We start from the raw sequence: 25559 nt of genomic DNA, 5'->3' as shown, positions 1-25559 counted from the left end.
GTGCCAAGTTGATGAAGGGTGGACTGTGATGGTTAGGGCTATGTGTCAACTTGGCTATGCCATGATTTTCAGTGATTTGGCAGTTATGATGTGGTTTGGCAGTTGTATAATGATGCATTTCCATGATGACATCTGGTATAACGTGATCACCTTCATGATGGGATGTGCTATGAGTAGTCAATCAGTTCAAAGAAAGTTTCCTTGGGGGTGTGGCCTGCATCCAATATATATGGACTTTCTGGCAAAGCTCACCAGCTTTTGCTCTGCTCTGAATCCTGCTTTTAGCTCGTCAGGATATGACCTCCAATTCTTAGGAGGTGGGCCAGCAGCCTGCTGACTGAACAGTAGATCTTGAGTTCATCAGCCCCTACAGCTAGATGAGTCAGGAAAATCCTCCAGCCTGATACCTGACACTTGACCCATGCATGGGACTTGCCAGCCTTTGCAACTGCATGAGCCATTTCCTTGAGATAAATCTCTCTCTCTCTCTCTCTCCACACACACGCATATATATATGTTTCACTGGTTTGCTTTTCTACAGAACCCAGCCTAAGACACTGGAGTTGTTGGTGGCTATTTTCCAAGATGGCAATGCTGTGTTGTGTTAGTTGGCAAGAAACCTCCACTCCATATCTCTCCTCATTCTCTGTTTTCCATCAGTTTCTTCTTTCATTTGGTGTTTTATCTACTTCTTTATCCCTTCATTTGAAACTTAGGGCTCCAGGATTGATGTTTATAACTGTTTTACTCAGTTTCTCAGGTCTTTGCTACAGAGAGACAGCATGGTGCAGCTGTCTAGGGCACCATGTTTGCTCCACCTGAGTCAATAAATTTGCTTCTTACTTAAGTCACTTAGAGATGAGTAACCATTACATGCAACAGACAGGTATAACAAATAGAAGAATTCATAAATTGATTCAAAATACAGTAAACTGCATTATGACATGTTTATCAGACCACAAAATTTTGAAGACATGTGATACTTGACAGGAACATTTTGATAGGTGAGGGGTGGGAGGAATGACCTAGAAGAACAAGCATGATCTATATGCTCTGACCTTTTTCTTTCTTCATGCATGATGTCCTTGATGTCATCCCACAGCTCATCTGGTCTTTGGTCATTAGTGTTAAATGTGTCAAATCTATTCTTGAGATGGTCTCCAAATTCAGATGGGATATATTCAGTGTCGTACTTTGGCTCTCGTGGACTTGTTTTAATCTTATTGAGCTTCACTTTGACCTTGCATATGAGCAATTAATGGTCTGTTCCAAAGATGGCCCCTGGCCTTATTTTGGCTGATGGTGTGGAAATTTTGCATTGTCTCTTCACAGATGTAGTCGATTTGATTCTTGTGTTTTCCATCCAGTGAGGGTCATGTGTATAGTTGCTGTTTATGTTTTTGAAAAAGGTATTTGTAATGAAGAGGTCATTGGTCTTGCAGAATCCTATCACTTGATCTCCGGCATCATTTCTATAACCAAGACCATATTTTCCAACTACTGATTCTTCTTCTTTGTTTCCAACTTGTGCATTCCAATCACCAGTAATTATCAATTGCATGTTTGATCAATTTCAGACTGCAGAAGTTGGCAAAAACCTTCAATTTCCTCATGTTTCGCTAGAGTGGTTAGTGCTTCAATTTGAGTAATAGTCATATTAAGTGGTCTTCCCTGTAGGTGTATGCATATTACCCTATTGCTGATGGGGTGTACTTCAGGGTACCTCTTGAAATGTTCTTTTTGACAGTGAATGCAATGCCATTCTTTTTAAATTTGTCATCCCCAGCATATGATTATCTGATTCAAAATTGCCAATACCAGTCCATTATACTAATGCCTAGTGTATCAATCTTTATGCCTTCCATTTCTTTTTTGAAGACTTTCAATTTTCTTAAATTCATACTTTTTACATTCCACATTCTGATTATTGACGGATAACCATCATTTTGAGTCATGCCACATCAGCAAATGAAGGTCTTGAAACCTTAACTCCATCCACATCATTAAGGTCAACTCTACTTTGAGGAGGCAGCTCTTTTCCAGTAGTCTTTTTGAATGCCTTATAACCTAAGGGACTCATCTTCCAGCACTTTAACAGACAATATTCTGCTGCATTCATAAGGTTTTCACTGGCCAATTTTTTCAGTAGACCGTCAGGCCCCTTTTCCTAGTCTGTCTTAGTCTGGAAGCTCAGCGGAAGCCTGTCCACCATGGATGACCCTGCTGGTATTTGAAATACCAGTGTCATAGATTCCAGCATTAAGCATCATGCAAACCATTACGGTACAACAAACTGACAGACCCATGGTAGAAAGGAAGGACCAAAATGGATGTCAGAAGACACTCTGAATCTTGCTTTGGAATATTGAGTAACTAAAATGAATGGAAGAAATGATAAATTAAAAGAACTAAACGGAATATTGCAAAGGGTGCCTCAAGAAGACAAAGTAAACTATTATAAAGAAATGTGTAAAGTCCTAGAATTAGAAAAAAAAAAGGGGGGGGGGAAGAACACACTCAGCACTTATCAAGCTGAAAGAACCAAAGAAAAAATTCAAGACTTGAGTTGCAATTTTGAAGGATTCTATGGGCAAAATATTGAATGTTGCAGGAAACATTTTTTAAAAATGATGGAAGGAATACACTGAGTCACTGTACAAAACATAATTGGTCACTGTTCAACCATTTCAGGAGGTAGCATATGATCAAAAACTGATGGTACTAAAGGAAAAAGTCCGAGGTGCACTGAAGACACGGGTGAAAAACAAAGCTCCAGGAATTGGCAGAACGCCAAAAGAGGTGTTTCAACAAATCGATGAAATGCTGGAAGCACTCACTTGCCTATGCCAAGAAATTTGGAAGCCAGCTACCTGGCCGACCAACTGGAAGATATCCATATCTGCACTCATGCCAGAGAAAGGTGATCCAACGGAATGCAGAAATTATTGACAATATCATAAATATTACATGCAAGTAAAATTTTGCTGATGATAATTCAAAAACGGTTGCAGCAGTACACAAACAGGGAACTGCCAGAAATTCAAGCCAGATTCAAAAGAGTACATGGAACCAGAGATATCATCACTGATGTCAGATGGATCTTGGTTGAAAACAGAGAAAGCCAGAAAGTTTATCTGTGTTTCACTGAGTAAGCAAAGGCACTCAACTGTGTGGATCATGATAATTTACGGATAACATTGCAAACAATGGCAATCTCAGAACACTTAACTGTGCTCGTGAGGAACCTGTGCAAAGACCAAAAGGCAGTCATTCGAATAGAACAAGTGGATTCTGCATGGTTTAAAATCAGGAAAGGTGAGCATCAGGGTTGTATCTTTTCACCATACTTATTCAGTCTGTATGCTGAGCAAATAACACAAGAAGTTGGACTATATGAAGTAGAACGCAGCATCGGGGTTGGAGGAAGACTCATTAACAACCTGAGTTATGCAGAGGACACAACATTGCTTGCTGAAAGTGAAGAGGACTTGAAGCACTTACTAATGAAGATCAAAGACCATAGCCTTCAGTATGGATTACACCTCAACATAAAGAAAACAAAAATTCTCACAACTAGATCAATAAGCATCATCATGATAAATGGAGAAAATACTGAAGTTGTTAAGGATTTCATTTTACTTGGTTTCACAATCAACACCCATGGAAGGAGAAGTCAAGAAATCAAATAACTCATTGCATTGGGCATATCTGCTGTAAAAGACCTCTTGAAAGTGTTAAAAAGCAAAGATGTTACCTCGAAGACTAAGGCACACCTGACTCAAGCCATGGTCTTCAGTCTTCCTTATTCAGTGTCCAGCTTTCCAGTGCATATGAGATGATTGAAAATATCATGGCTTGGGTCTGGCATACTTTAGTTCTCAAGGTGACATCTTTGCTTTTTAACATTTTAAAGGGGTCTTTTGCATCAGATTTGCTCAATGGAATATGCAGTTTGATTTCTTGACTCCTGCTTCCATGGGTCCTCAGGTTATTTGCTCAGCATACAGATTGAATAAGTATGGTGAAAGGATACAACCCTGATGTCCACCTTTCCTGACTTTAAACCACACAGTATCCCCTTGTTCTGTTGGAACGACTGTCTCTTGGTTTATTTACAGTTTTCCCATGAGTACAATTAAGTTTTCCAGAATTTCCATTTTTCCCAATGTTATCTGCAATTTGTTTTGGTCCTCACAGTTGAATGCCTTTGCATAGTCAATAAAACACAGGTAAACTTCTTTCTGATACCCTCTGCTTTCAGTCGTGATCCATCTGACATCAGCAATGATGTATATCTCTTGTTGCATGTCTTCTTCTGAATCCTGCTTAAATTTCTGGCAGTTCCCTGTCAATGTACTCCTACAACTGCTTTTGAATTATCAGCAAAATTTTACTTGCATCTGATATTGATTGATAATTTCTGCATTCTATTGGATAATCTTTCTTTGGAATGGGCACAAATACGGATCTCTTCCAGTTGGTTGGCCAGGTACCTGTCTTCCAAATTTCTTGGCATAATCTTTCTTTGGAATGGGCACAAATATGGATCTCTTCCAGTTGGTTGGCCAGGTACCTGTCTTCCAAATTTCTTGGCATAGGCAAGTGAGGGCTTCCAGCACTTCATCCATTTGTTGAAACACCTCTTTTGGTATTCTGTCAATTCCTGGAGCCTTGTTTTTTGCCAGTGTCTTCAATGCACCTTGGACTTCTTCCTTTAGTACCATCAGTTCTTGATCATATGCTACCTCCTGAAATGGTTGAAGGTCAACCAATTCTTTTTGGTACATCTTCTTTGATGTTTCCTGTGTTATTCAACATTTTCCCTGTAGAATCCTTCAATATACCATGGACTGCACGAAAAATGGATAAGTCTTTCTTAGAAGAAGTACAGCCAAAGTGCTCCTTAGAAGCAAGGATGGAGAGACTTCATTTCATGTATTTTGGACATGTCATAAGGAGGGATCAGTCCTTGGAGAAGGACATCACACTTGGTAAGGCAGAAGGTCAGCAAAAAAAAGGAAGGCCTCAGTGAGATGGATTGACAAAGTGATGCAACAATGGGCTCAAGCATAGCAATGATTGTAAGAACGGCACAAGATCGGGTAGTGTTTCATTCTGTTGTACATGAGTCACTATGAGTCTGAACTGACTCAAGGTCACCTAACAACAACAGCAACAGCTCTGAATGAATGTAGAATACCAGGCATCCTGAAAGAGAGGGGTATGGGCTGGTTGGGGAGGGAGTATTAAAAAAGGGAAACCAGTGGAGGCTGAAGACATACTTTCAAATACTTGATCATTATGTTTAGGGTTGGGAATAACTTAACAAAATGTGAAATCTACGGTTTTGTATATTTTTCTAAAACCGAAATACTCTTGCAAAACTGTGTCTCCCCAGATATTACCTCTGCCATGTGCTAGTGTCAGATATGTTAATATTTATATCACATGTTTGGCCTTATTACCAAAGAATTCTATCGGTCATCAGATCAAAGCTTCATGCACGAACAGGTGAGATCTGGCATGGCCCAGTTCCTGATCAGGTCATCGCCAACCATGAAGAGCCATGAAGAGTTGCTCTGTTCATCGAAGTATGCTGTACAACAGGAATCACCATGCTGCATGTGTGTCTTGTTGAAATCTTTTTAACTCCCTAAAACTTAGTTTCCTCAGCTGCAAAAGGGAACAGTAAGATCTATTATAGAGATTTATAGTGAGAATTATAATCAATACAAATAATATATGAAAATTGTATGCCACAATACAGTAGGCACTAATTAAATTATAGCTGAAATATTTTCTATTAGCACATTTTACATTTGTTGGCTGATTATGTTTACATTTATCTGCAGATGCACATAGTTAAGACTGAAACTATTTTTTCCAAGCAAAACATATACATGAAAGAATGCATAAAAGGGGAAGCCTTGATTTTTTAGAAGCCTATAGCGTTGTCATTGTTTAAATACTGGAGTTTCAGAAGAAAAATGTTTGGAATCTTTTATCTATCTAATTAACTCATTCTCCTAATCAGGCATTTTATTTATGACAAAGCAATTATTCACATGGAAATTATTGGATGGCACAGTAAAACATATAATTGGATCTGAGTAATAATCTGAGGGTATAGTGGTTTCTTCTAAGTAAATACTGTGCATAAATTAATTAAGGTATTGATAATACACTAAAATAATGACTTATTTTAGAGCCTATTTATGTCCTAATTTAAAAAGTTTATATGTTAATCATGCTATTTAACAAAGCAGTCATAAAGGTCAGTGTACTTTTATAAAAGCTGAATGAGGTTTAAGAGACTTGCAAAAGGTATTATTATCCTTACCGGAAGGCTAGCATTTGGGAGTCAATGGAAAGCCAGCAAAGTTGTAAAAGCAAATAAAGAAGTGCCTATACATAAAATATTCAGCAAGATAATAAGGTGCCGTGACACTGGCAAACTGTAAAAAGTGCAGTGTGCAGAGTGCACATGGAAGAGAAGAACAAAATATATTTCAATGGGCTGAAGTTTTGTGACTTCATTCTGTAAAGAACCGTAAAAACCAATGACTAAGAAAAAAAAAATGAACACAGATATAAAGGAGACACTACGTTTTCCAGATAATGGAAATTGGGACTAAATATAAATTTCTTGCTTCTTGTCCATGCCTCCTCTTCCTTTTCACCCCAACTCCATCCCATAGCATAGCCTCTGCCCCCTCTCTTTTATAATGCATGATTTGAAATGGAAATAAAACACATAAAAAGAGTAATGCACAGAAACATTTACAGTCATTTTTGAACTTTATATAAATGGGCTCATACAGTGTGTATTCTTTCTTTTCAGGCTTCTTTTACTAAATGTTATGTCTGTGAGATTTTTCCATGTTGTACATGTAGTGGTAGTTTTCGCTGTTATATATGAATATACCACAAGTTTTGCTCTTAAAATAATGCTGCTATAAACACCCTGGACCATTATTTCATAAACATTTCAGTTTGGGGTATACGTAGGAGTGGAATTGCTGGGTCAAAGCTTGGTGGATCATCGCCTTTTGTTTCCCAAACTGGTTATGTCCTTTACCTTACTACCACGGCTCCGTATCACCCTCAGTACTTCAGATTACCATGTTTGTTGTTGTTTTAAAATTTAGCCATTTTTATATGTATTGATATTTTATTGTTGTTGTTAGGTTCTGTAGAGTCAGGTCCAACTCATAGCAGCCCTACGTACCACAAAACAAAACACTGACCAGTCCTGCACCATGCTCACAATCTTTGTTATGCTTGAGCCCACTGTTGCAGCCACTGTGTCAATCTATCTCTTTGAGGGTCTTGCTGTTTTCCACTGAGTGCGTACTTTACCAAGCGTGATGTCCTTCTTCAGGGACTGATCCCTCCTGAAAACATGTCTACAGTATGTAAGATGCAGTCTGGCCATCCTTGGTTCTAAGGAGCATTCTAGTTGTACCTCTTTCAAGACAGATTTGCTCATTCTTTTGGCAGGCCCTGTACATTCAATATTCTTTGCCAACACCACAATTCAAAGGCATCAGTTCTTCAGTCTTCCTTATTCATTGTCCAGCTTTCACATGCATACGATGTGACTGGGTCAGGCACACCTTAATCTTCAAGGTGACATCTTTGCTTTTCAACACTTTAAAGAAGTCCTTTGCAGGAGATTTGCCCAGTGCAATGTGTCTTTGATTCCTTGACTGCTGCTTCCATGGCTGTAGATTGTGGATCTAAGTAAAATGAAATCCTGGACAGCTTCAATCTTTTCTCCACTTATCATGATGTTACTTATTGGTCCAGCTGTGAGGATTTTTGTTTTCTTTATGTTGATGTGTAATCCATACTGAAGGCTGTGGTCTTTGGTCTTCATCAGTAACTGCTTCAAGCCTTCTTCATTTTCAGCAAGCAAGGTTGTGTCATCTGCATAACGTAGGTTCTTAATGAGTCTTCTTCCAATCTGATGCCCCGTTCTTCTTCACATACTCCAGCTTCTCGTATTATTTGCTCAGCATACAGATTGAATAGGTATGGTGAAAGGATACAACCCTAACACACACTTTTCCTGAATTTAAATCATGCAGTATCCCCTTGTTCTGTCTGAACAACTGCCTCTTGATCTATGCACAGGTTTCTCATAAGCACAATTAAGTGTTCCGGAATTCCAATTCTTCACAATGTTATCCATAATTTATTATGATCTGCACAGACGAATGTCTTCATATAGTCAATAAAACACAGGTAAACATCTTTCTGGTATTCTCTGCTTTCAGCCAGGATCCATCTGACATCAGCAATGATATCCCTGGTTCCACATCCTCTTCTGAATCCAGCCTGAATTTCTGGCAGTTTCCTGTTGATACACTGCTGTAGCTGCTTTTGAATGTCTTCAGCAAAATTTTACTTGTGTGTCGTATTAATAATATTGTTCAACAATTTCCTCATTTGGCTGGATCACCTTTCTTGGGAATAGGCATAAATATGGATCTTTTCCATTTAGTTGGCCAGGTCCAAATTCCTTGGCATAGACAAGTGAGCACTTCCAGTGCTAGGTTCATTTGTTGAAATATCTCAATTGGTATTCCGTCAATTTCTGGAGCCTTGTTTTTTGCCAGTGCCTTCAGTACAGCTTGGACTTCTTCCTTCAGTACTATAGGTTCTTGATCATATGCTACCTCTTGAAATGTTTGAACGTTGACCAATTCTTTTTGGTGCAATGACTCTGTGTATTCCTGCCATCTTCTTTTGATGCTTCCTGTGTCATTTAACATTTTCCCCATAGAATCCTTCACTATTGCAACCCGAGGCTTGAATTTTTTCTTCAGTTCTTTCAGCTTGAGAAATGTGGAACTTGTTCTTCCCTTTTGGTTTTCTATCTCCAGATCTTTGCACATGTCATTATAACACTTTACATTGTCTTCAGAGCTGCCCTTTGAAATCTTCTGTTCAGTTCTTTTACTTCATCATTTCTTCTGTTTGTTTTAGCTGCTGGACGGTCAAGAGCAAGTTTCAGAGTTTCTTCTGACATCCATTTTGGTCTTTTCTTTCTTTCTTGTCTTTTTAATGACCTCTTGCTTTCTTCATGTATGATGTTCTTGATGTCATTCCACAACTCATCTGGTCTCCAGTCATAAGTGTTCAACTTGTCAAATCTATTCTTGAGATGGTCTCTAAATTCAGGTGGGATATACTCAAGGTTGTACTTTTGCTCTACTTAACTTGTTCTAGCTTTCTTCAGTTTTAACTTGAACTTGCATATGAGCAATTGATCGCCCGTTCCACAGTTGGCCTCTGGCCTTATTCTGACTGGTGATATTGAGCTTTTCCATCATCTCTTTCCACAGATGTAGTCAGTTTGATTCCTGTGTATTTCTTCTGGCTAGGTTCACGTGTATAGTTGCTGTTTATGTTGGTGAGAAAAGGTATTTGCAATGAAGAAGTCGCTGGTCTTGCAAAATTCTATCATGAGATCTCCAGCATCGTTTCTATCACCAAGGCCATATTTTCCAACTACCAATTCTTTTTCTTTGTTTCCAACTTTCACATTCCCATCACCAGTAATTATCAATGCATCCTGATTGCATGTTCAATCAATTTCAGCCTGTGGAAGTTGCTAAAAATCTTCAGTTTCTTCATCTTTGGCCTTAGCGGTTGGTGCACAAATTTGAATAATAGTCATTTTAACTGGTCTTCCCTGTAGGCATGTGGATATTATCCTATCATTGACACGGTTGTTCTTTAGGATAGATCTTGAAATGTTCTTTTTGACAATGAATGCAAAGCCATTCCTCTTCAAGTTGTCATTGCCATCATAGTAGAGCGTATGACTGTCTGATTCAAAATGGCCAATACAAGTCCATTTCAGCTCACTAATGCCTAGGATATCGATGTTTATTTGCTCCATTTCATTTTTGACAATTTCTAATTTTCCTAGATTCATACTTCATAATTCCAGATTCTGATTATTAATGGATGTCTGCAGCTGTTTCTTCTCATTTTGAGTCATGCCACAACAGCAAATGAAGGTCCAGAAAGCTTGACTCCATCCACATCATTAAGGTCAAGTCTACTTTGAGGAGGCAGCTCTTCCCCAGTCAGCTTTTGAGTGCCTTCCAATCTGTGGGGCTCACCTCCTGGCACTGTATCAGACAAAGTTCGCTGGCTGTTCATAAGGTTTTCACTGGCTAATTCTTTTCAGAAGTAAACAGCCGGGTCCTTCTTCCTAGTCTGTCTTAGTCTGGAAGCTTTGCTGAAACCTCTCCACCATAGGTGACCCTGCTAGTGTCTGAATACTGGTGGCATAGCTTCCAGCATCACAGCAACACAAAAACCCCACAGTACGACAAACTAACGGACAGGTGGAGGTTGTTGTCAGTTGTCATCAAGTCAATTGGGCTCATGGTGACCCCATGAGCAACAGAGCAAACATTGCCTGTTGCTGCCTATCTTCACAATCATTGGTATGCTCAGGTGCATTATTGCAGCCACTGTATATTTTTAGTGACTTCCACCCTAGGGTTCTCATCTTCTAGTATTGTATGAACAATATTCTGTTGTGATCCATAGAATGTTCATGGGCCAGTTTTCAAAAGTAGATGGCCAGGTCTTTCTTCTTAGTCTATCGTAGTCTGGAAGCTTTGCTGAAACCTGTCCAACCATGGGTAACCCTGCTGGTATTTGAAATGAGAGAAGGATAGTTTCCAGCAGAACAGCAACATGCAAGCCACCACAGCATTTCAAACCGACAGAAAGTAGTAGAATGATATCTTACTGGATTTCTTTACTACTCCATGGGAGAAAGAGGTGGCAGTCTGCCATCCTTACAATCATTGTCATGCTTGAGCTCATTGTTGCAGCCACTGCGTCAATCTACCTCTTTGAGGGTCTTCCTCTTTTCCACTGACCCTGTACTCTGCCAAGCATGATGTCCTTCTCCAGGGACTGATCCCTCCTGAAAACATGTCCAAAGTATGTAAGATGCAGCCTCGCCATCCTTGCTTCTGAGGAGCATTCTGGTTGTACTTCTTCCAAGACAGATTTGTTTGTTCTTTTGGCAGTCCATGGTATATTCAATATTCTTTGCCAACACCACAATTCAAAGGCATCTACTCTTCTTCGGTCTTCCTTATTCGTTGTCCAGCTTTCATATCCATATGATGGGATTGAAAATACCATGGTTTGGGTCAGGCACACCTTAGTCTTCAGGGTGACATCTTTGCTCTTCAACACTTTGAAGAGGTCCTTTGCAGCAGATTTGCCCAATGGAATGCGTCTTTTGATTTCTTGACAGCTGCTTCCATGGCTGTTGATTGTGGATCCAAGTAAAACGAAATCCTTGACAACTTCAATCTTTTCTCTGTTTATCATGATGTTGTTCATTGGTCCAGTTGGGAGGATTTTTGTTTTCTTTATGTTGAGGTGTAATCCACACTGAAAGCTGTGGTCTTTGATCTTCATTAGTAAGTGCTTCAAGTTCTCTTCACTTTCAGCAAGCAAGGTTGTGTCATCTGCATAACACAGGTTGTTAATGAGTCTTCCTTCAATCCTGACGCCCTGTTCTTCTTCATATAGTCCAGCTTCTCAGATTATTTGTTGAGCATACAGATTAAATAGGTATGGTGAAAGAATACAACCCTGACGCACACCTTTCCTGACTTTAAACCAATCGGTATCCCCTTGTTCTGTCCGAACAACTGCCTCTTGATCTATGTAAAGGTTCCTTATGAGCACAATTAAGTGTTCTGGAATTCCCATTCTTCGCAGTGTTATCCATAGTTTGTTATGATCCACACAGTCAAATGTCTTTGCATACTCAATAAAACACAGGTAAACATCCTTCTGGTATTCTCTGCTTTCAGCCAGGATCCATCTGACATCAGCAATGATATCCCTGGTTCCACGTCCCCTCCTGAAACTGGCCTGAATTTCTGGCAGTTCCCTGTTGATATACTGCTGCAGCAGTTTTTGAATGATCTTCAGCAAAATTTTGCTTGCGTGTGCTATTAACGATATTGTTCTATAATTTCCACATTCGGTTGGATCACCTTTCTTGGGAATAGGCATAAATATGGACCTCTTTCAGTCAGTTGGCCAGGAAGCTGTCTTCCGTATTTCTTGGCATAGACCAGTGAGCACCTCCAGCCCTGCATCTGTTTGTTGAAACATCTCAGTTGATATTCCATCAATTCCTGGAGCCTTGTTTTTTGCCAATGCTTTCAGAGCAGCTTGGACTTCTTCCTTCAGTACCATTGGTTCCTGATCACATGCCACCTCTTGAAATGGTTGAATATCAACTAATTCTTTTTGGTATAATGACTCTGTGTATTCCTTCCATCTCCTTTTGATGCTTCCTGCATAGTTTAAGATTTTTTCCCATGGAATCCTTCACTATTGCAACTCGAGGCTTGAATTTTTTCTTCAGTTCTGTCAGCTTGAGAAATGCTGAGCATGTCCTTCCCTTTTGGTTTTCCATCTCCAGCTCTTTGCACATGTCATTATAATACTTTATTTTGTCTTCTCGAGAGGCCCTTTGAAATCTTCTGTTCAATTCTTTTTACTTCTTCAATTCTCCCTTTTGCTTTAGCCGCTTGACGTTCAAGAGCAAGTTTCAGAGTCTCCTCTGACATCCACCTTGGTCTTTTCTTTCTTTCCTGTCTTTTCAGTGACCTCTTACTTTGTTTTCTTTTTCTTTCTTTTTTCATTTAGAAGAGTTATGGTTGTTTTTCAGTACCAGCAAGTACTGTTCTTACTCTTTTAATTTTAGCCATTCTACTAGGTGTAAAATGATATCTTCTTGCATATCTTCTTTTGCAAAGTATATGTTCAAAAGTTTTGTCCCTTTTTATTGGGTTGTCTGTCTTTTTAACTTTGACTTGTAGAAATTCTTTATATATTCTAGACAAAAAGCTTTTGCCAGGTTTCTGTATTTCAATCATTTTTTTCAGTGTGTGGTTTGTTCATTTTCTTAATGGTTTCTTTTGATGAACAGAAGATTTTTGTTTGTTTGTTTTGTTTTGTTTTTAATGTTTATTAAGCCCAAACTATCAATTTTTGTAATGACTAGATTTTTTTCCTCCCTAATAAAAATCTTTACTTTCTTAAGGTGACAAAGACATTTTCCTGTGTTTTTATTTATTTTTTCTAGAAAATTTATGGTTGTGAATTTTACATTTAGGTCTACTATCCATCTTAAAATAATTTAATTTTGGTGTATGCAGTGGTGAATGGAATTGATCTAATTGGATTAAATTGTTAGATTAATTTAATTTAGTGCCTTAATTGACAATCAGCTGACTGTATGTATGTTGGTCTATATCTGGGCTCTCTATTCTGTTTGATTGATCTATTTGTTTTTCTTTATGCCAGTACCATGTTCTTGTTTAATGTAGCTGTGTAGTAGCTCTTTTGAAAACAGGTAATGCATGTCTTCCAACTTTGTTCTTTTTTTTTTTTAAGATGTATATAGTAAACCTTTTGCATTTATATTTTAATATTATTATGAGCTCATGAATTTCTTCAAATAATCCTACTGGAATTTTGATTACAATTGAGCTGAAACTATAGGTCTCTGGATGTTTTTAAGATTTACATTTACCTTTGGTTTTCAGAAATTTTACTAAGATACTCATGAGTATATATATATGTATTTTTTATTTATGCTGCTTGGGTTTCACAGTACTTATTGAATCTCTGCTTTGATTATTCAATTACTTTTAGAAAATTCTCAGTCACAATTTTCTCAACTATTGATTTTGCCTAATTCATTCATTCCTCCACTTCTAAGATTCCAAGTACATATTTCTTATACATTTGTACTATATTTTAAATGTCTATCATGCTCTTCTCTATATTTTGGATCCTTTTGGAGTTCCTTACTTCAGTCTAGACATTTTATTTTGACCTATCTTCCAGTTCACTTATTCTGTCTTCTTCTGTATCTAATCTGCAGATAAACTCATTCAATTTATTAAAAACTCAATTATTGAGATATTAATTTCAGTTATTTTTAAGTTTCAGAATCTCCAATTTCTTTTACTTTCTATTTCTACACTAAAAGTCCCCACCTTGTCACTTAATTTTTTGAACATATTAATGAAATTTATGTGTGCTAAAATTCATATGTGATTAATCATTTGAGGAGCCCTGGTGGTGCAGTGGTTAAGAGCTCAGCTGCTAACCAAAAGGTCGGTAGTTCAAATCCACCACCTGCTCCTTAGAAACCCTATGGGGCAGTTTTACACTGTCCTGTAGGGTTGCTATGAGTCAGAATTGACTCAATGGCAATGGGGTTGGTTTTGATTTGGTAATCATTTGAGCAATCCCACTTGTGTGTTTGTTTTTTTCCTTTGATTTTTGGTCTTTCTTAACTTTTTGTACCTGGTAATTTTTTATTATTTGCCAACTTTGTATATGATTACATATAAAAGCAATGTTTTTGACTTTAACTGATGTTATCTTCCTCCTGAGAGAAGTTATTTGTTATCATTGAACAACTTGACTAGAGACACATCATCTATAAAATCAGGAATTTAAATTATTTTAAATTGGTCTTCAGTTCTTATGAGAGCTGATGTATTTCCCATTCAGTATTACGTGTAGTACGTAACCCATTTTGGTACCAGCTAAAAGCTTGAGGTATTTACCAGAACCCCTAACTCCACATCTTCCCCCAGCCCCATGAGTCTGGCCAATGTTTTGTTCAGCTTCTCATCCTCTCAACCACTGCTTCAGAATCTGGCATTAATTTCAATGAGAAAAGTGACTTCAAATACTGAGATCACATCCCTTGGTGATCTTCCTTTTCTGAATCTTAGCCTTTTAAATTTTCACTGACTAGGTAGCTTTTTTATGCCCTAAAACAGACACTTTTCTAAATACACCCAATCCTCACTTATCAACATGGTTAGGTTCCAAAGGCTAGGACATTATGTGAAAATGGGCATTATGCAAAAATGGAGGATGACCACATCAGATCACAAAATAGAAGATGACTACATCATTAAATAGCTGCCAAATTTCATCATTATTTAACTTCCAAACTGCTGAGAATTATGGCCCAACCAAGATGACTCATAACCTTAACCATCACAGCCAGCATTACTCTCTGCTCACAGCTCGGCTTTGGTTACTGCCAGATGTACATCATTAATGCGCAAAATAGTCAGATAATAGACTTTTTAGTAGTGTTGTAAATGTGAAATGTCAGGTAATGAGATAATAAGTGAGGAGTAGGTGTATTTACCTAAATTATTTAATTGCTCTCAGCAAAAAAGCCTGTTCTGAAACATCCTAGTCATCATTTCTACTAGCAGAATTTGTTTATTTCTTTCTTTCTTAAAAAAGCATATATTTTTACAAGTTGTTGAACCAGGTTCAAAAAATACATGAAAATATCTCCCATGACTAGATTTAGAACAGGAAAGATTTTTCTAATGTAGCTTCGGTTAACTATTCATTAATTGGGATATGTCACATTTGAATTGGTAAATAAAATTGCTTGATGATACGGAATAGTGAAACTCATGAATATAACTTATTGAAAATAAAGAAGGATGCTCAGATTAAAGTGAACTATGTCTGTGCCTGTGTGTCACTTAGAGGTTGAATTACATTTGCTTGAAAATTCTATGGATGCTTGTTATCATGGAACATGTTTCCTTTCTCATCGATTTTCTACAGTCTTAAATTATCACCTTAAATTGTGTGCCCCTATTTTTTTTTTTTAATGTAATAGTCATTCTTGATTTCCTAACCCATAGTCAATCCTCTTTTACTAGCTACCAGAATTTTCATTTTATTCAAGCAGTAATTCTCGAACTCCTGGGAATAGATCATGAAATGATCAGGGGTTTCCAATTCCTTTTGTTTGCCACTGTTCTAGTCCAGTCATTTGCTTCTGTTCAGAGAGATATAAATGGATGTTTTCTGGAGACTTTTATACTAGATCGGCCTTCCTCACTAAAGTATTATTAAAAAGGTAAGCCCTTTTCAGTTTCTACACTTCTTCACTGTTCTTACATACAATTGTGGAAGGCATGTTGTTTGAAGCTGTGGCAGCCATTTCAGGACCAGGAGGTAATAAACTTGAAGAAGAAGGTGGGGGGGGGGGAGGAAGGAAGGGAGAGAGGAAGGAAAGAAAAAAGTAAATAAATGCTGGTGGCATTCTCAGTAGGACTCTGGTTTCAACAATATCAGACTCTGCAGATTTGTAACAATGCTCCACAGCACAATTCCTTTATGACCCCTCTTATATCTGCCTAGCTTCCTCGTGTGTAAAATGGGATAAAAATAGAACCTACTTCCTAGAGTTACTAAAGACTTATTTAATGTGTGAAAAGCACATAGAGTAGTAACTAGCACATAGTAAGTACTCAAAAATATGTTAGTCTTTGGCTATTATAAAATAAACTGAATGGTTCTGGTTTTGTTATAATAATGTAAGCCCCTTAAAGTACATACTGCATGCCCTCATACTAATAACAATTATAACTCTGGACTGATAGCTAGATAGCTAGATAGATGATAGATAGCTAGATTAGATAGGTAGATAGATAGGTAGGTAGGTAGATGATAGCTAGATAGATAGATGATAGACAGACAGACAGACAGACAGATAGATAGTTGTTGTTGTTATGTGCTGTTGAGTCAGTTCTGACTCATAGTGACCCTATGTACAACAGAACGAAACACTGACTGGTCCTGTGCCATCTTCACAATCATTGCTACGGTTGAGCCCACTGTTGCAGCCACAGTGTCAACCAATCTCATTGAGAGTCTTCCTCTTTTTTGCTGACCTTCTACCTTACCAAGCATGATGTCCTTCTGCAGGGATTGGTCCCTCCTGATAACACATCCAAAGTGCATGAGACAAAGTCTCACTATCCTTGCTTCCAAGGAGCACTCTGGCACTACTTCTTCCAAGACAGATTTGTTCATATTGACTACCTTGTTATCTGGCATTTCACATTTAAAACAAAAGTAAAAAATCTACTATCGGACTATTTTGTACATTAACGATGTACATCTGGCAATAACAAATGCTGAGGTGTGAGATAAGAGTAACACTGGCTATGATGGTTAAGCTTATGTGTCATCTTGGCTGGGCCATGATTCTTAGTGGTTTGGCAGTCATGTAATGATATAATTTGGCAGTTATGTAATGATGTAATGTGTCAGTTATGGAATGATGTAGTCATCCTCCATTTTGTGATGTGATGTGGTCATCCCTCATTTTCACGTAATGCTGATTTTCACATGTAGCCCAGGTCTTTGGAACTTAACCATGTCAATAAGTGAAGAGAGGTGTGTGTGTGTGTGTATATATACATATATAAAATATATATATATAATATATGTATACATATGTGTATGTATACACATATATATGTGTATACATATATATGTATACAAATATATGTACACACATACACAAACACGCAGAGACACCAACCTCATACAGATTGTGCATGGGAGTCAGAACTTGGAGAAATAACTGACACAGGGGTAAGCTTTTCATTTTTTCCCCCTTGAAGCTTTGCCCTGGGGGAGAACCACAGTTGCAGAGCAGCATGGATAGCTAGAACTACAATAGAATTCCTGCCATCCTCTGGCCAGAGGAACCATGGAGAGAAGCCTAGGTGGGTCAGAACGGACTAGATATCCAAATAGGGGGATCCTCTATTTCTGTGTATGAATCCAAACAAGTCTCAGCTTTACCCCTGAATTGTGTATGTCCACAACATACCTCAGCCAGCATAGAAAAAGCTTAAAGAATTGAGCTGAGATCCAAACCACCACTCACAGAAGACAAGATAGATCTTATAGTCTGAACCTAATCAGACTGATTGCTTTCAACATCCACATTCCTAAGAGGGCTATTACAGAAACCAGAGTCTATACAACATAACATTAACACTGTCCAGGGAATAATAAAAAAAATTAATCAATATACAAAGACCCAGGAAAATATGACCCATTTTCAAAAGAAAAGACAATCAACCTGTGCCAAGTTCAAGATGACCCAGATGTTAGAATTATCAGACAAGGTATTTAATGCAGTCATTATAACTATTACTATTTATTAAAATAATAATATAATTCTTATAACAATTCTTATAACAAATATACTGATAGAATATTTCTATCAGCAGAGAAAGAAAAAATTTAAAATACAACCAAATAGAAAATTTTAAACTAAAAAGTACAATAGCCTAAATAAAAAATTCACTATGTGGGATCAATAGCAGCATATATATATAACAGAGGAAAGTGTCAGTAAACTTGAAGATAAATTAATAGAAATTATTCAAACTCAAGAACAGAAAACAAAAGATTGATAAAAAATTGAACAATGCCCTCAAGGACCCATAGAACAACAGTAAAAGGTCTAATGTAAGTGGCATTGGAGTCCCAGAAGGAGCAGAGAAAGATTAGGGCAGAAATGTCTTCGGAGAAATAACATTCAAAGACATTCTAAATTTGGTGCGATACATATATAATCTAGAATCTTAGTAAACTCCAAATAGGATAAATTTGAAGAAACTATGCAAAAATGCATAACAATCAAACTGCAAAATAGCAAAAATTTTATAAACAAAACCAAACACATTATATAAAGGGGAATAATAATTTCAATGACTGTGGATTTCTCATCAAAATCCATCAAGACCAGTAATGAGACATTTTAATAGTGCTGACAGGAAAAAAAAAAAAAAAAGTGTCAACACAGAATTATATATCCAGAGAAAATTTTGTTCAATGAAGTGGATATAAAGACATTTTCAGATCAAAGAACAACAAAGACAGTTTGTTGCCAGTCAACCTGCTCTACAAGAAATAATAAAGGAAGTTCTTCAGATTCTTCAGAAGGAAAATGATACCAGAGGTAAAATTGAAAATTGAACCTTCCAGGATGAATAGATTGGGAAAATTGTAACAAAATGTATCCTAAAAAAAGAAAAAATCTGACTGATTATGATAGCCAGATATGAATATCAAAATCTTAATGAATTATTTAGGTGGTTCAAATGTTACTTTAATTTCTCTTTATAAACAGAACCATCAATTCACTAGATTTCAGTAGTGGAAGTTGTGTTGTGCCACCCAGATCCCTCCCTTTAGGAACAAAACCAAGGCAAACCTATTGCCTTCAAGTCCTGACTTATGGTGACCCCGTGGATTAGAGAGCAGGACTACTCCATAGGGTTTTCTTGGCTGTAATCTTTACAGAAGCAGACCATCAGGACTGTCTTCTATGGCACTGATGGGTGGGTTCAAATCTCCAACCTTTCAATTAGTAGTGCAATTAGTGCAAACCACCCAAGGACTCCATTTCTCTTTAGGACAGAGGTACTCATTTCATCAGTTGTCAATAGTGTTGGCTGCTAAAGACCCCTTCAAGAACTGGCCTTATCCAAAGGGAACTCCTCACTAATTTCTGCCTCATTTCCAGAGGCAGCTTCCATTCAATGACTGGTCCACATTCGGGTAGAAGGCCAGATGCCTTGCCTCAATTCGGGACAACGCTGCTAAGGGACAGCATGGTTTCAGAGCTTCCCGAAGCATGGGATCAGCTGATGGCCTTTTTCTAAACTCATCACAGGACAACTTTTCCCTCTGCACAGTCTTATTCCATCACTCTCTGCCATTGCCCAACAAAATTCCTGCACGTAAATCTCTGTCGCAGAGTTGGTTTCCTGGGTAACTCAGCCTAAGACAGTTTATCATACCAGAACCCTTCTAAAGCTGAGTCCTCTGGAAAAGAACTCTGAAAGTTCAGGGGGTGAGAAAAGAACAAACATCACTGTAACTTTCAGTAGCAGAAAATTATTTAGATTGTTTCAGTATTATGGGATAACTGAAACCCATGCACAGATTCCTGTGGAAAGGCAAATGATAGCATTGAGAGAAGACTTCAATCTAGACTCTAACGTCTGCACAAGGGATCGATCTACCACCAATCTGCAGTGCTAAAGATAAAATAATAAGAACACAATTAGAAAATGGAAAAATGAGAAAATACTCTTCAGCCATGAAGTGCTTGGAGAAATACGTGCTGAGTTATTATAAAGGGTCATCGTTATCCACTTTCATTCCTAGCAAATAGACTGGCCAAGTCTTCCTTTAGAAGCACTGACAGACTTAGGGTGGAAAAACCATCTCAAACCATTTCCTTAGGTAAAGCACATTAAAAATATATGAACTAAATATGTATATATATATCCAGAGCCCTCTCAATCACTCTAAAATGCTGGGGATCAAGTCAAAGGTGTTTTGGTTAGTTTTTGCTTATCCTTTCTCTATCATTTGAAAAAATTTCCACTTAATAATCTCTTGATTTATATAGCTCCCTAGAGTTTAGAGGACAGTATCATATACAAACCCATTGCCATCAAATTGGTTCTCACTCGTAATGGCCCTGTAAGAACAGAGTAGAATGGCCCCATAAGGATTCCAAGGCTGTAAACCCTTACTGAAGCAGACTGCCACATCTCTCTCCCATGCTATCATATGCAGTATCTCATTGAAATTTTTCCTATTCTACATGATTATTGTAGAATTATAGGAAAAAATACAAAGAAGCAAAAAGTAGATAAAAGCTTATAAGTAATCCCAGTACCAAGATAAATATTTGTGGTGCAGTGGTTAAGAGCTCAGGCTGCTAACAAAAAGGTCAGCAGTTCAAATCTACCAGCTGCTTCTTGAAAACTATGGGGCAGTTCTACTCTGTCCCACACAGTTGCTGTGAGTTGAAAACTTCTCCTTGGCAACTGGTTTGGTTTGGTATTATTCCTTCTTCCCAAAGAGCACACTATTCTTCCTCTGGAAATCTCTTGCTCCATTTCAATCCATGTGGACAGGGTGTACCATACATTTTACTCTGAGAAAGGGTATCTGTCGAAGGCCTAGCTAATTAAATGCCGAAACGATTGATTCAGGGGAGGGTACATGACATAAGATGGACAATGAATACCCTAACTGAGATATTTTTGGAAGGCAAGTGACAAGGATGTTTTTGTTGTTTGTTTGCTTGTTTGTGCATGTGAGTGTGTGTGTCTGTGCGTGTTTCTGCTGGGGTACACCGGTAGGAAATAGATATGCATATGGTCATCTTGGCCACCACACATGGAGATCCCTGAGACTAAAGCTAACACAAAAGAAAGTGGAATACAGGTAACACCAGAGTTAGGGTTAGCATTAAGGTTAGGGCTGGGGTTAGGGCTACGTAAAGTAAGAGAGTTCATGACAACATTTAAACCCTTGAGTTAAGTTGTGCCTTGATGTCTTTTGAATTTTCATTTTATATGAGTTAATATATTCCCTTTTCCCTTAAGCCTACATGAATTATGATTGCATTATTCATAACTGAAAGAGCTCTAACTAATACAATAACTGTTCATATTTCTTTGATTAATTTTCCCTGGCTACAGGTTTTTTTTTTATATATTTAGATAGACAGATACAGTTTAAGGAAACCCTGGTGGTGTAGTGGTTAAGAGCTATGGCTGCTAACCAAAAGGTCAGCAGTTCAAATCTGCCAGGCGCTCCTTGGAAACCCTGTGGGGCAGCTCTACTCTGTCCTGTAGGGTCACTATGAGTCAGAATTGACTCAACGGCAATGGGTTTTGGGTTTTTTTAATACAGTTTAATATATAACAGAGAGATAAAAAATTAGGACTTATTTCATCATTATACATAAAACCACATAGCATGGTGGACAAGGCAAATATTATTGTTCTGTTTCAGATTAAGCATACCAGGGCATAAAGGACAAAGCTAGAATGCCAGACTTTGGAGTGGCCCCCATGTCCTGTTCAAATATTTGATATATATATATATATATATATATATTTATGGCATGACAATACCCTTCAACTGTTTCATTATCCTAATAGTCTATTTCCTGAATGTTAGTAAGAATTACCTACAACCTAACCACCATGTGTCCGTCAGTTTGTCATATCATGGTGGCTTGTATGTTGCAGTGATGCTGGATGCTATGCTGCCAGTATTTCAAATACCGGCAGGGACACCCATGACAGACAGGTTTCAGCAGAGCTTCCAGACCAAGAAAGACTAAGAAGAAGGATCTGGTGATCTATTTGTGAAAAAAAATTGGCCAGTGAAAACATTAAGAATAGCAGCAGAACAATGCTTGCTATAGTGCCAGAAGATGAGCCTTTCAGTTTGGAAGGCACTTGTAATACAACTTTGAAGAGCTACCTCCTCAAAGTAGAATCAACCATAATGACAGGGGTGGAGTAAAGCTTTCAGGACCTTCATTTTCTGAAAAGGCAACTCAAAATGAGAAGAAACAGCTGCAAACATCCATTAATAATCAGAACATGGAACGTACAGAGTATGAATCCAGGAAAAGTGGAAGTCGTCAAAAATGAAATGAAACACATAAAGATCAGTATCTTAGACGTTAGTGACCTAAAATAGACTAGTATTGGCTATTTTGAATCAGACAATCATATGGTCTACTGTGGCTAGAATGACAAATTGGAGAGGAATGGTGTTGCATTCATCATTAAAAAGAATATTTCAAGATCTAACCTGAAGCACAATGCTGTCAGTGATAGTATAATATCCATACACCAAAAAAATATATATATATATATTTTTTTTTACAAGGAAGACCAGTTAATATTACTATTATTCAAATTTTCTTACCAACCACTAATGCCAAAGATGAGGAAATTGAAGAATTTTACAAATTTCTGGAGACTGAAATTAATCAACATATAATCAGGAAGCATTGAATAATTACTGGTGATTGGAATGTGAAAATTAAAAACAAAGAAGAGGGACTGGTAGTTGTAAAATATGACCTTGGTGGTAGAAAAGATGCCAGAGATTGCATGACAGAATTCTTCAAGGTCAACGACTTATTCATTGCAAATACCATTTTCCACCAAAATAAATGGTGACTGTTTAGGTGGACCTTACCAAATGGAAAACACAGGAATCAAATCTACTACATATGTGGAAAGAGATGATGGAAAAGCTTGATATTATCAGTCAGAACAAAGCTAAGAGCCAACTGTGGAACAGACCATCAATTGCTCACATGCAAGCTCAAGGTGAAACTGAGGAAAATTGAAAAACGTTAGCAAGAGCCAAAATATGACCTTGAGTGTATCCCACCTGAATTTGGAGATCATCTCAAGAATAGATTTGATGCATTGAACACTAATGAATGAAGACCAGATGAGTTGTGGGATGACATCAAGGACATCATATATGAAGGAAGCAAAAGATCATTAAAAAGACAGGAAGGAAAGAAAAGACAAAAATGGATGTCAGAAGAGATTCTGAAGGTTGTTCTTGAACATAGAGTAGCTAAAGTAAATGGAAGAAATGATGAAGTAAAAGAGTTGAACAGATTTCAAAGAGTGGCTCAAGGAGACAAAGTAAAGTGTTATAATGAAATGTGCAAAGAGCTGGGGTTAGAAAACCAAAAGGGAAGAACATGCTCATCATTTCTCAAGTTGTAAGCAGTTAAGAAAAAATTCAAGCCTTGAGTTGCAATATTGAAGGATTCTATTGGCAAAATACTGAACAAAGTAGGAAGCATCAAAGGAAGATGGAAGGAATACACAGAGTCACCATATCAAAACCCATTTCAAGAGGTAGCATATGTCAAAAATCAATGGTATTGAAGGAAGAAGTCCAAGCTTCAGTGAAAGTATTAACCAAAATCAAAGGCCCAGGAATTGGCAGAATACCAATTAAGATGTTTCAACAAACAAATGCAATGCTGGCATTCACTCATCTATGTCAAGAAATTTGGCCAACCAACTGAAAGATATCCATATCTGTATCCATTCCAAAGAAAGGTGATCCAACAGAATGCAGAAATTATCAAACAATGTCATTAATATCATACGCAAGTAAAATTTTGATGAAGATAATTTGAAAATGGTTGTAGCAATACATCTACAGGGAACTCCCAGAAAGTCAAGCTGGATTCAGAAGAGGACATAGAACAAGGGATATCATTGCTGATGTCAGATGGATCCTGGCTGAAAGCACAGAATACCAGAAAAATGTTTACCTGTGTTTTATTGACTATGCAAAGGCATTTGACTGTGTGGATTATAACAAACTAAGGACAACATTCCGATGAATGGGAATTCCAGAACACTTAATTGTGCTCATGAGGAAACAGTACATAGACCAAGGGGCAGTCATTTGAACAGAACAAGGGGATACTGTGTGGTTTAAAATCAGGAAAGGTGCGTGTCAGGGCTGTATCCTTTGACTATGTCTATTCAGTCTGTATGCTGAGCAAGTGATCCAAGAAACTGGACTATATGAAGAAGGATGTGGCATCAGGATTGGAGGAAGACTCCTTAACAGCCTGTGATATGTGGATAAAACAACCTTGCTTACTAAAACTGAAGAGGACTTGAAGCACTTACTGATGAAGATTAAAGATGTCAGCCTTCAGTATGGATTACACTTCATCATAAAGACAAAAATCCTCACAACTGTACCAATCAGCAACATCCTAATAAATGGAGAAAATTTTGAAGCCTTCAAGGATTTCATTTCACTTGGATCCAAAACTAATGCCCATAAAAGCAGCAATCAAGAAATCAATGTATTGTATTGGGCAAATCTGCTGCAAAAGACCTCTTAAAAGTGTTAGAAAGTAAAGATGTCACTTTGAGGACTAAAGGGCTCCAGACCCAAGCCATGGTATTTTCAATTGTCTCAGATGCGTGTGAAAGCTGGACAATGAATAAGGAAGACCATGGAAGAATTGACGCCTTTGTATTACAGTGTTGGTGAAGACTACTGCATATCCCATGGACTGCTAGAAGAACGAGTCTGTCTCGGAAGAAATATAGCCAGTGTGTTCCTTGGAAGCAAGGATGGTGACACATCATCTCAAGCACTATGGACATGTTATCAGGAGGAACCAGTCCCTAGAGAAGGACATCACGCTTGGTAAGGTAGAGGGTCAGGAAAAAAGAGGAAGACCCTCAACAAGGTACGTTGACACAGTAGCTGCAACAACGGGCTCAAATGTAGCAACAGTTGTGAGCATGGCACAGGACCAGGCAGTGTGTTGTTCTGATGTACCCAGGGTCACTGTGAGTTGGAACTGACTAGATGGAACCTACTAACAACAACAGCACATCACATTTGGGAAGGTAAGTACTGTTTTTAGTTGTAGGGTCATCTATGAGTCATGACAAACTTATATACAACAGAACAAAATGCTCCTCAGTGTTGCATCGACCTCACAATCGGTAACATGTTCGAGTCTGTCCTTGTAGCTATTGTGCCAATCCATCTCACTGAGGGTCTCTCAAGACTTTGCTGGCCCTCTGCTTCATCAAACACAATGTCCTCTTCTAGCAATTGATTCTTCCTGATGACATGTCCAAAGCCACTGAGCCAGACAATATTCTATTGTTATCCTTAAGGTTTTCGTTGGCTTATTTTCAAAAGTAGATTGCCAGGTCTTTCTTCCTAGTGTGTCTGAAACCTGTCCACCATGGATGACTCTACTGGTATTTGAAATACTGATGCCATAGCTT

The sequence above is a fragment of the Elephas maximus genome, chromosome 20, assembly GCF_024166365.1.
Source record: "Elephas maximus indicus isolate mEleMax1 chromosome 20, mEleMax1 primary haplotype, whole genome shotgun sequence".
Classification (NCBI taxonomy): Eukaryota; Metazoa; Chordata; class Mammalia; order Proboscidea; family Elephantidae; genus Elephas; species Elephas maximus.
This window is presented reverse-complemented; position numbering follows the sequence as displayed.